The 8,593-nt window shown below is 42.2% G+C and overlaps 1 long non-coding RNA gene across 1 annotated transcript; it reads left to right on the top strand.

Moving 5' to 3' along the window:
* Positions 1-1,436: 1,436 nt before the first annotated feature.
* Positions 1,437-7,773, top strand: LOC121336049. Its single transcript, XR_005952679.1, has 3 exons — positions 1,437-3,427; positions 5,309-5,401; positions 7,646-7,773. It is a non-coding gene; the product is annotated as an uncharacterized LOC121336049 (long non-coding RNA).
* Positions 7,774-8,593: the final 820 nt, after the last annotated feature.

Consider the following 8,593-nt stretch of genomic DNA (forward strand, 5'->3'; position numbering starts at 1 on the left):
AAGCCATTAAGGGTGTTTTCCATCTCTGGACTGTAGAAACTTAAGGTGGTTTGTCAACCTAAAGAAGAAAACTTCCCTTGGAGGAAAATAATTATCTTCTGCAAATGCAGCTTTAATTCACTGTTGACATATTCAAATTTGCAATTCATCTTTTTAATCTGTTTTACTTCAACTCTGTTGACTAGGGTACATGTCCTCTAAGATTATTTTCCTTAGTGGTGGATATATAAAATAATATTTAAGAAAAAACATTTCTGCAACTTGAAGCAATGGCATTTCCTATGAAACTTTAACCTGATGTTTAGGATGCCATCTTATTGCATATGAAGTCTGTACCACTTGGATTATTGGTCAAATTCTGTGACTTCCTTTAATGACCATATGGGGAGGTGAGAGAGGAGAAAACAGCAATAAGTGGAAGAGGAAATTTAAGTGTCAGTTTACACAAGTATTAACTGCATAGGGATACTTTGTGTGTTAAAAATAAATTGCAAGCCTGTGTAGAGATATTTAAAACAAACTTTCTCCAGTGTTTCAACTGTTTATGCAATGTGCAGGTAAGTATCATCGAGTAAGGAAGGTTCTATTTTTTTTTTTTTTTTTGGTCAAATGAACACTTTTCTTTGCCTCAAAGACTCTCAAATCATTTTAATATCCTTGCAGATGCTCTGCCTCATTTGAGGGACTTTCCATTACCTAAGAGTAATCCCCATGAGTCAGTGAGGGAATAACCTTTCTCTGGGGCAGGCTCATCCCTCAGAGAAGAATCTGAAAAGCTCACTGCAAGCCCTGCCGTAACCCTCCGAAATCCCACCCTGTTGCTGAACCTTGGCCTTTGGTCTCATGTCACTCTCTGACTTGTGCAATCCCACAGTTCAAGGCAGGACTGCTTCCTTTCAGGAAGCACCCTGAGTTCCTGCTGAAAGTGGTCAGTATTTGTCTTTAATACATGAGTTAGCTTGGGGAAGACACCAAACCAAGCAGCTATAACAACAAAAGGCTTCTCCAAAGCCTTGTGAATCCAAGGACAAGGCTTTACTCTCTACATTAGATGTGGTAAGTGGGCTAATTGCTAACCAAAAAGCAAAAGGTTTTGAGGTTCAGGTGTTATAAAGGGGCAGGAGGATCAAAGCAACCTTAGCTAGAAACTGTCCAAATGAGTTTAGACTGGACGTGAACGTGCTACAAAATTTCTAAAGCAGACCTGTCTGTGCCTATTAGAGTGAGCCACTTGCAAGTTCTCCAGTGACATTGTCTGAATGCCATCTAAATCAGTCACTTGGGGCTCTATTTATGTGTGAGAGAGCCCTGGGCTTTTTAAGACTGAAGTCACTGGGCTGGTGGTTCAGCCTCTCTCTCCTGCTCTTGCTGTCATGGGGTGTTTTTAGCCAGGAGAAAAGGAGGCTCAGGGAAGCCTCATTGCTATGTTTTTAGCCTGGAGAAAAGGAGGCTCGGGGAAGCCTCATTGCTCTGAACTTCCTGAAAGGATGATGTAGCCAGGTGGGGAGCAGCCTCTTCTCCCAGGCAACCAGCAATAGGATGAGAGAACGTAAACTCAAGCTGTGCCAGGGCAGATCCAGGTTTGGTATCAGGAGGAATTTCTACACTGAAAGGATGGTTAAGCATTGGAACCCTGTGCTGACCAGGGATGTTAGAGCTGCCATCCGTGGAAGTGCTCAAAAAATGACTGGATGTGGCACTTAGTGCTGTGGTTTAGCTGACATGGCGGTGTTTGGTCAAAGCTTGGACTCGGTTCTTTAAGTCCTTTCCAGCCTTAATGATTTCATGATTCCAAGGTGGGATTGCATGGAGTGAAACAGACTGGTAGGAATCTGCCATTTGCTGTCTTGCTTAGATGTGTGATGCACAGACCTTTTCATCCACTGTTCCTGAGCCCAGGAATTCTGTGGGTTAAAGGAAACCACTGCACAATAGATGCACTTGGCAGAAGAGGAGGGTTCTCCTTGTGTATGTCTTTTTTCCTGTTGTACTGGGAAGTGTTACAAGCACCCCGTGTGAAATATGGATAACACCAACTGTCCAAGGCTCAAGTGCTGTAAAGAAACTCTTTCTGCCTTGTTCAAATGTTGAATTAATGTTTCTGAATATTGACAGCAGTTGTGAAGAGCTGTTCATGCTAATGACCACGGTGCTTCCTCATGACTCTGGCTGCTTCTAGCAGGATACATCTGATGCCTGATTTGTGCTCAGCAGCAGGTGCTCTGTAAAATTATAATGCCATGGCTGTGTTGGGTAAGGAGTGTTATTTCTGACAAGTTTCTGGAGTCTTCCTCAAATAGGGAAAAAGCCACAGACAGTGGCAATCAAAAGTAAATGCTTATGCTCTCAGAATGGTAGAGGAACTCTGTAGGGCCTTGTGCATGACCTGCTGTGTAGATATGTGGCATTAGAAGTGTCACATGAGAATAAGGAACCTTCCTTGTCCTGTTTTCGGGTCAGGGACGTAACACATTTACCTACTGAACATTTGGTTTTCTGATTTTCTAGTTGTTCCATTATTTGTTGTAATGACTATTGGACAAGCTGGAATACTTCGTTGTGAAGTAGATTGCAAGGGTTTTGATGATAGATCTTGTTACATAAGGCAGTTGATGGAGGCTGTATGTCAGAGTTGAAAGCCCCTCTAGGTTCAGCTATTACCCTGAGGTTTGGAGCCATCCCAAATGCTGACCCTGCACGACTCTGCCTCTGGATCATCACAGGAGCACAGAATTGGCACTTGGGCTGCAAACCTACTGTAATACAGCATTCCAAGCCGTTCTTCTGGCTACCTTTGCTGTAAGCTCTTCAAGTAGCACAGCCCAAAATCTAAAGAAAGTTTTACATAGGTACAGTTAAACATTTATGTCTGGTTTACAGTAAAGTTACAGAGGAGTTCCCAAGTTGTTTCAGTGAAGACTTTTTTTTGTGTTTGTACTTTTTTGGTAAGGAAGCTCCAATAACCAGTAAACAGACAGTGGTTTCCAGTTCTCTTCACAGTCACTGGGGAGATGATTCACATAAACTTGGAGCGAGTATCACATTGCAGTGGAGGACACACTGGATATGTTTACATTGTAGTTGTCAGATCAAGCACGTTTTCAGCTAATTTACTGGTTGTAAGTTGTCCAAGCTCTTTGCAAATGCAGTGAGTTTCCCAGACCTCGAGACAGAGAGTCCAGCACAGCACAATGTGTATGCTGCAGAATAAAAGGATTGACAGCTCAGAAGCAGAGCAAGCATTAACAAGGGCAGGACAGGAAGAAGCAGGAAACCACGGTGTGAAAGCCAGGATTTCTGAGTGGCAGAACAATGCCCCACACCTGCCCAGCACAGGCTGTTTCCTGCATTGTCACATGTGAGCCACTGCAGAGGCTCAAGGAACACGTCTGCACAGCCCCTCCTTGCCTGTTCTTTGCAAACCATGGTAAGTAAAAGAGCTGAGCCTGAAAGCTGCAGCCCCTTGGTGAGCTTGCTTCTCTTCTTGAGAGCTTAGATGGCAAAAGCGTTGTGCCAATAGCAGGAGATAAGCTTTTCTTGATTAATGCTTTTCTTTGGAAGCAGAAACCCACTTACAAACTATTTTTTTGGGGAACTGGTTATGATTGAGTGCTATTGAGTGGGCCTGGGTGTGGATGCAAATCTTGTCTGTCATTGCTGAGTAACTCTGCATGTGTCTGCACTAAATGCAGACTAAGGGTGTTTACAGTGGACAAATCTATATTTAGACAAGCCCTGGGTGTCTGCTTGACATAAGCTTAAAATAACCTTCTCCCATTGTGGGATCTTGCTTTCCCTTTGGTCTCTGCACTCACCAAGTTTGCCTTGGCAGTCAAAATTAAAGGATGTGGGGTTTTTTTGGGGCTCTTTACAGATATTTGGAGTGATTAATTGTGAACTATTTCAGCACGTGCTGTATTGCCAACAGATCAATGCATGAGCATAACCAGAAAAATGGAGTGTAATTTGGGATGCTGGTCTCAGCCTGTGAGGACCCAACAGTAGGCTAAGGGCAGCATTAGAAATAATGCTACATCTGAAGTAGCAGGACTGCATTATACAGAAAAAAAAAAAAAAAGACAGCATTTACATTGAAAGAGATAGCAATGAAATAAGTTTAGGTTTCTGGCTGTTTCATACTGCTGCTGTTATCTTTTCCATTTGATTGACAGAAAATAAATCCCTTCCTTAATATTTTAGTATGGTTGAATAAGAGAGGGGAGAGCTAACTCAGGTCTATTAAATGAACTTAGTACTCAAGCAAGATGAACAGAGCATGTCTGTACTCTGCAGAGTCTCACAGGAATGCATTGTGCTGCTTCCTGCCCTGGTAAATGTGTGCCATTAAACTTCAGTACCCTCTGTTGGCAAGAAATAGATGAATTTTCTGCAGGGAATAAGCAAACGCTGCTTCTGAGGAGCCATCTCGAGGACTGATGCTCTACCTGGTGACCACCTCAACAGAGATACTTGCCTTTGACTTGTTGAGGTTGCAAACATGGGCCAAACAGATGACTTCAGCTCCAGAGCAAAAAGATGTCAAAGTATTTTTTGTATGGTCTTTACAAAGACCAAAAGCTGTCCATGGGGGGAGAACTGAGGATTTCTGGAGCATCTGACTGTCACAGCAGGGAATGGTTTGAGTCCCACTGGAGCAGCAGCAGCGTGTGATGTTGGTAACAGCCCCCTCCTTGTTATGTGCCAGCAGGGAGAGCCTGGAGATAATGCTGGGTAAAACAAACACGTTGTTATTTCCCTCTAGGATGCTCTTTAATGCCTTTCAGCCACCTCACCGGACCCTCTGCCACAGCTCTGATTACTGCAGCCTTCACTGCAGTTTGGGACATTTGGGATTTGCCTTGTTCCTGATCACAATGCTTTTCAACAGTACTAAGGACCAGTTCTCTATTTTCTGTGCATCCACTGCTGAAAGTCAAAATATGTTTAACCATTTTGGATGGTATTCTTCCATAGAGGTGGTTATTCTAGCCCATTAAAGCATGAAGCTAATACAAAATAGAACTCAGAAAAGATTTGATATTCCAGATTAAGAACAAAAAAGCAGAGATAGCATAAATAAGTCTGCCTCCCTCTAGTTAAACAAGCACTTTATGTGTCCTAAATACAGTACCTCAGAAAGCTATTGTATTTAGGGCGCATAAACTGCTTGTGTGATGGGGGGAAAGGAAAAGTTACTGAGTTGTTTTCTGAAAAAGTGATTTATTTATGTATTGTGATTTCTTTAATATGCTGGTGTTTTCACAGTCATCTGGTTCTCTAATGTAACCATACATATTCATATATACAGGATTTGCTGCTATAAGAGACAGTTCTGACTCTTGCCTTTCTCTGTAATGAATCTTCTGATCTCTAAAGAAGATGGAATCTTTTTCCTGCAACAGTGAGTGCTTTCTTGAACTCTCCCAGTATGATAATGCACCATCCTAAATGGGGATTAGCTTTACTGTGAGGGGCATGTTAACAGGATCAGGAAAGGGAAGTTGGGGTTGAACAACATAAAATTTGTATCTCAGTAAAAAATAGCATTTGTGGTTTGTGCTGGCATTGATCTTTGTGAATTTATGGCAAACCTGAAGGTCATGAGGGACCTATGCCATAATAAAAATATCCTGCTAGATATTTCCTGGAAGAAAATAGAACTGATAAATCCCTTTGGTTAGAGATACAGGGCTAATTTTATTTCTATTTTACTCTCTTAGCAGATGTGATTCATGCTGTCAGCACTTACTTGTCATTACATTGTGTACTTTTGTATTTTAGTTGAAGTGTATGTGATTTTTAAAATAGCTTTAAAATAATGTGATTTTCCCTAATGTTCCAAATATAGAAAACTTCATTATTTGCCAAACCCAAATAGTTCCTTTATCAATTTAGGGAACGCAAATATATGCGGCATATTCAGAAGATTATGTTGTGTAAAAATTATTGCAGTTCTCTAGTTTGTTACAATGAACTTTTACTAAGAAACTGTACCTCAAACATCTTCAGAAAACACTCCTTGCAGCTGCATTGGTTGACTGTGTTGTGTAACAAGAGCATTGAAGTGATAAGCAAGTTAAAATTCTTTGATTACATAGCTTTTCCCTCTTTTGGTAATACCCTCATGAGGACATACAGGTGACATCCTCATTTACTACATGGGCAGTGTAAGAACCTAAAAAACCTTCACCCATTCAGTCATATAAAAGTAAAGAAACAAAAAAGAAGAAAGACTACAGTTTTTTAAAGCTAGATGGCTGCTGCTTTTATTTTGTTAAAAATCTTTGCAGGTTTATTTTGCACATATGTAGACTTGTAGACTAACATAGGAAACTGATTTACAAAGCAGCATTTGGATCCTAGGATGGCTTGGATTGGAAAGAACCTTGTAGATCATCTAGTTCCAGCTCCCCTGCTGTGGGCAGGGACACCTTCCCCCCCACCAGCTTTTTCAGGGCTCCATCCAGACTGACCTTGAACACTTCCAGGGATGAGGCATCCACAACTTCCCAGGGCAACCTGTGCCAGGGCCTCACCACCCTCACTGTAAAAACTTTTTTCCTATTATCTATTATACACCTCCCCTCTTTCAGTTTTAAGCCATTCCCCCTTGTCTTGTCACCACATGCTGCTGTACAAAGTTCCTCTCCATCTCTCTAGTGTGCAGCTGACCGGTTTGTCAGACTGGGGACACAGTTCATCTGAGCACACACTCCAGGCCTTGCCCCTGTTAGGGGAGCTCTGCAGGGGATGGTGGTGTGGAAACCTTGGATTTAGTGTTATCAGTGACAGCCAGACTGTGGGAGGGACTATTCTGCCACTACATCTGCGTCTTCCCAGACAAAGTAGGAAATATTCCCTGTCAGCGCAGCTGTGATGGCACCAGGGAGTTTTGTGGTACTTTGTTGGCATCTCCTCGGAAATCTGTGTTCTTTGCAGCTGAAACAGTCTTGTTCCCTTTCACACAAATCTGAGAGAAGGTGTAGTGACCCTGTTTAAAGTGGTCAAATAGCACTTGACAAGCCTCATGCTTCTCGCCTCTCACATGAAGGGTTAATTTATAACCTCAGAAGCGTTGTCTTCTGTGGCTGCCGAAGACAAATGAGTGTCCTTTAGACTCTGTGAGTGCATCAATATTTAATATGTCTGCTTAAATTAAACTCCAGTCAAACTACTGATTATTCTCCTCACCTTGTTCCTCCTTCAATCATTAATGGACATCTTCCACAAGCAAGTTAACAAAACACCTAAAATGGACTTTGCACATGTTAGCCTTACCCTTTCACTCCAGACTCTCTCCTCCTACGCTGATTGCGTAAGGACTGACTGCAAAGATACAAAAGGATACTCCCCAGCCTGGACCACAGTTTAAAGGACAATAGTTGATCAAATATTTGGAATTAGGTGATGTTTTGAGATTTTCCTCCACTGCAGAGTCTGGACCTTCTTTAAAATCAAACAAAGAAACAAAGAAACAGAAAAACCCAAACAAAAACTCTCCAAAACGGCTGCCTCTTTACCCAGGGTGATAATCCTTTTGATCAGATTTAGGGTGCTCAGCGCCAGCTGGTCCTTCCTTGCTGGGAAGGGCCCCTTCCAAGATAGCTGTTTGAATACCCTCTAATTTTCCTCTCTGTACCTTCAGGAGCTGCTGCTAGTGCACACTCTGTGAAGTAGAGAAGTGATCATCTGATCATCGATCACCTCTTCACTGGTACAGCTGCGAGTGACCCAGAACAGCACATCCTGCAACCATGGTGTACCAAAAATCAGCTAAAATTTAACTAGGTGCTGCTCTCATCCCTCGTCACGCTACCAAGTACCTTTATCCTTTGGATTCTTAGACCCCATAGGCTAAGGCAAAAAGTGGTTTATAGAAATTATTCAGTGTTTTACTTCATTTTCTATTTTAAATGAGGATTTAAGAAATCTGGTGATGTGTGAGATGAAAATGTGGTTATGAACGGTGCAGCTATGGCACTGTAACGATTCACCAGTCCTTGGAAGGCCATGTAGGAAGGGTTTCTGAAGGGAAGAAATGAGAAGGCTAACCAGTGATGTGAAATCTAAGCCAAATGGCAGTTGCCAAAATACTGTAGGGGCAAGTGAGCAGAAACCTAGAGTTGAACAGAGCTGTGTTGCTTGTTATGAAACCAGGGACAAAGGAGACATGGAGGAGGGACTGTTTCCTCTAACCTTGTTTTTCTGTAGCTTGTTTTCCCAATTCTGTTTCTTGCCAGCAAGGTTGGCCTCTCAAAATTAAGCTATGCACTTGATTGGCATGGTCTTATTAAGAACAGGTTTAATTAAAACAGGGGACTTGTCATCAGGAGGATATCTAGAGAAGTTAGAGTAAAGCAATTAGGGTCAATAGGCATTCACTTAAAGTGCATAGTTATTCTCAAGTGGGGTTTCTCGTTCAGGTCCAAAGCTGCCTGTGATCTGAACTTGGTTGGGTTTACATCTGACTGGGCTGGCTTCCTCTGCATAAGGATCCTGTGTGTGTCGATGTCCTCCTGTCACTGGTGTGCCTTAACTCTTCTGGACATTTCTGTACAGCTAAACCATTGTGAACTTGTGAATACACTCATTT

Source organism: Onychostruthus taczanowskii, unplaced genomic scaffold (assembly GCF_017590055.1).
Source record: "Onychostruthus taczanowskii isolate IOZ18803 unplaced genomic scaffold, ASM1759005v1 scaffold22, whole genome shotgun sequence".
NCBI classification, from domain to species: domain Eukaryota; kingdom Metazoa; phylum Chordata; class Aves; order Passeriformes; family Passeridae; genus Onychostruthus; species Onychostruthus taczanowskii.